The sequence below is a fragment of the Echinops telfairi genome, unplaced genomic scaffold, assembly GCF_000313985.2.
Source record: "Echinops telfairi isolate 266 unplaced genomic scaffold, ASM31398v2 ScPeMD7_20;HRSCAF=75, whole genome shotgun sequence".
NCBI lineage: Eukaryota > Metazoa > Chordata > Mammalia > Afrosoricida > Tenrecidae > Echinops > Echinops telfairi.
In genome coordinates this window covers 3,616,740-3,621,031 of record NW_022103917.1, presented here as the reverse complement: position 1 = coordinate 3,621,031, position 4,292 = coordinate 3,616,740, and positions in this window count along the sequence as shown.

Sequence of the window (4,292 nt, the reverse complement as noted above, 5' to 3'; positions counted from 1 at the left end):
GAAAGTACAAAGAAATAGAGGTAAGAACTAGGAAGCAAAGGATATTCATAGAGATGTAAATACAGGCATACTAAAGATGTAAATATATTTATATATGATGGGGAAATAGATCTATGTACATATATTTATAGGTTGAATATTAAAACAGATGGACAGTGGGCCCCTACACAAGTACTCCCCCAACACAAGAACACTTTGTTCTAACAATTCGGCAGTCTGAGATGTTCACCTCCCTGGCATGATCGCTGAAGACAATGGGTGCACAAGAAAATGTGGTGAAGAAAGCGGATGATGCTTGGCTACCGAAAGATATACCACCTGAAGTCACTGAAGACAATGGGTGCACAAGCAAGTGAGGTGAAGAAAGCTGATGGTGCCCAGCTACCAAAAGATAAAGCACCTGAAGCCTTAAAGACCTGAAGATAAACAAGCAGCCATCTAGCTGAGAGACAACAAAACTCACACGGAAGAAGTACACAGGCCTGCCCCTACTCAATCGCTGAGGACAAGGGGGTGCATTAGCAAAAGTTGTGAAGAAAGCAGATGGTGCCTGGCTATCAAATGATACAGCATCTGGGATCTTAAAGGCTTGACAAACAAGCGGCCATCTAGCTAAGAAACAACAAAACTCACAAGGAAGAAGCACACCAGCCTACCCCAACACGAATGCTGAAGACAAAGCGGGTACATAGGCAAATGCGGTGAAGAAAGCTGATGGTGCCAAACTGTCAAATTACACAGAATCTGGGGTCCCACATGCTGGAAGATAAACAAGGGGCCATTTAACTGAGAAACAACAAAGCCCACATGAAAGAAGCACACCAGCCTGTAAGATGACAAGGTCGTGAAGGGGTCAGGTATCAGGCATCAAAGACAACAACAACAACAAAAAAAAAACATAACATTGTGAATGAGGGGGAGTACAGAGTGGGGACCCAGGGCCCATCCGGGGGAAATTGGACATCCCCTTGTAGAAGGGCTGCGGGAAGGAGAGGAGCAAATTGGAGTGCAGTGTAGTAAGGATGAAATATGCGATTTTCCTCTAGTTCTTAAATGCTTCCTCCACCCCACTACCATGATCCCAATTGTACTTTGCATATCTGGCTGGACCGGAGGATGTACACTGGCACAGATAGGAACTGAAAATACAGTTAACCCAGGACAGATGAACCCCCCAGGACCAGTAGAGAGAGTGGCGATGGCAGTGGGGTGGAGGGAAGGAGAGGGAGAAAGCGGGAACAGAGAACAAGGTCTACATGTGTCCTCCTCCCAGGGGGATGGACAGCGGACAAGTGGGTGAGGGAGACATTGGATGAGGTAAGATCTGATAAAATAATTATAAATTATCAGGGGCTCGGGGGGAGGGAGGGGGAAAATGAGCTGACACCAAGGGCTCAAGTGGAAAGCGGGTGTTGTTAGAATGATGAAGTCAACATATGTACTAATGTGCTGGACATAAATGACGTATGTACGGATTGTGACAAGTTGTATGAGCCCCTAATAAAATGATTACTTAATAAAAAAAATTCAAAATAGCGTGCTTAGCTTACAGGTTACAGTGACTGTGGGATCCCAAAGGGGTAATCTTGATAGAATTTCTTGAAGGACACAAAACGACCACATCATAAGGGCTGATTAGGAAGAAGTTTTAGGAAAATGGAAAACTGCATTAAAAAAACAGTCAGGAAATTGTGCTAAGGAATCTCCCTCCCCACCCATCACAACACAGTGCCTGTTCATTCTTTGAGGGTTTCAAGGATTGTCCTTTGAGAGTTTCACTGGACAACCTTAGCCCCTCTGCCCTACAAGCTGATCTTGCCCCTTCAGACTTCTTTCTTTTCCCCAAACTCAAAGAACATTGAAAGGAACACTATTTGACTTCCTGGAGGTTGACAAAACGACTGCTTTGACATGTTGTAAATCAAAGAGCACAGAATTCTCAGAGAAAGGGTGAGAGAAACAGGAACGCCACCTTTAGAAGTGTCTAGACCTAGACGGAGGCTGTGTCAAGAAATAATAGGTTCACAGTTTCGTATTTCTGCCTAATACAGGTTTCTATGATGCTGCAATTCTTTTGACTTTCTCTCTATATAAACCAGAGAAAAACTACCTAGAATAGGCATGGCAGTGTCTCCTGTGTTCTGTCCCAGTGCAGGTGTGCAGCAGTATAGGAAATATATCTAGGTGATATATATCTATCTGAGTACTAATGGTCATACTCCCATGAAGGGATGCTTGGGAGCCATTCAGTTGACAGACAAATGCTCTAGTAGTAAGAACACAACCGACTTCATTATAAAAACATTTCACTTAAGTCATCTTGCATGTCATTTGATCAACCCTTAAGAAAGGACTACATTTTCAGTGGCAGTGGATTGAATAAAAACAGTTCTTTGAATGAAAGAAAGAGCACCTGGGTGGGAAAGACTTGGTTCTTGACTCAAATTCAGGAACTTAGAGTTGCATCTACTGTGATAAGACCCCCTCGCCCCACACGCACACCCACATGAAAGAACATATTCTTCATGAGGAAAAACTTTATTTTCATTAAAAAAATAATTTTATTGGGGTCTCTCACAACTATTATCACAATCCATCCATCCATCCATCCATCCATTATATCAAGTACATTTGTACATTTGTTGCTATCATCATTCTCAAAATATTTTTTTTATACTTGAGTCCTTGGTATCAGCTTTTCATTTTCCCATCCCTCCCCCACCCTCCCTCCCTCCCTCATGAACCCTTGATAAATTATAAATTATTTTTTTCACGTTTTACACTGTCTGATGTCTCCCTTCATGCACTTTTCTGTTATCTGTCCCCCAGGGAAGGGGTTATATATAGATAATTGTGATCGGTTCCCCTTTTCTCCCCCACCTTCCCCTTGCCCTCCTGGTATCACTACTCTCATTGTTGGTCCTGAGGGGTTAATCTGTCCTGGATTCCCTGTGTTTCCAGCTGTTATCTGTACCAGTTACATCGTCTGGTCTAGACGGATTTGTAAGGCAGAGTTGGGATCATGCTAGTGGGGGGGAAGATGCATTAAAGAAGTAAAGTTGTATGTTTCATCTGTGCTATACTGAACCCTGACTGGCTCATATCCTCCCTGTGACCCTTCTGTAAGGGGATGTCCAGTTGCCTACAGATGGGCTTTGGGTCTCAATTCTGCACCCCCATCATTCACATGGATATGATTTTTTGTTCTCTGATACCTGATACCTGATCCTATGGACACTTTGTGATCACACAGGCTGGTATGCTTCTTCCATGTGGGCTTTGTTGCTTCTCAGCTAGATGGCCGCTTGTTTATCTTCAAACCTTTAAGATCCCAGACGTTATATCTTTTGATAGCTGGGGAACCATCAGCCTTCTTAACCACATTTGTTTATGTACCCGCTTTGTCTCCAGTGATCGAGTCGGGAAGGTGAGCATCATGGAATGCCAGTTCCATTAAACAAAGTGTTCTTGCATTGCGGAAGTACTTGAGTAGAGCCCCAATGTCCATCTGCTACCTTAATACTAAGCCTATAAATATATGCACATATATCTATTTCCCCATCGTTACATAGAAATATACTTTCATATGTACATGCCTGTCTTTAGACATCTATAAATGCTCTTTGTCTCCTGGTTCTTTCCTCTATTTCCTTTTAATTTCCTCTTGTCCCACTATCATTTTCAGCCTTCATTGGAGTTTCATTAATTCCTCTCAGTTACATTGCCCTAAATCAAGTCCTACCAGTCCTCCTACACCCTCCTCGCCATTGATTTTGGATCACTTGTTCCTTTTTCCCTGGGTTTGTTAACACCCACTTCCTTTCCCCTGCCTCCCCCTCTCCCATGTCCCCCCGGAACCAGGAACCATTGGTCCCGTTGTTTTCTCCTCCAGATTGTTTATCCCATCAATCTTATCTAGATAGACCTGTAGAGATAATAGTATGCACAAAAAATAAGACAGAGCAAAACAAAGCAACAAAAGAAAACAAAACAACAAAACCAGTGACAAAAAAGAAAAGCCTGTAATTGTTCAAGGTCTCTTTATTGAGCTTTATGAGTGTTTTCTGGTCGCGTCTGATGGGGTGCCACACCCTGGTCCCAAAGTCTATTTTTGGCATTCCCTGGGGACTACGTTGCTCTGTTCCCCTTGCTGTTCTGTTGCACGCCCTTAGTGTTTTGGCTCATTGTGGTGGGATCAGACCGGGCACAATTCCTGCACTGTGTCTCCAGTGTTGTCCCCTGTAGCGCTATGGGTCAGTGAGGGACGTCATTTCTCCTAGTGGGGGCGGCCC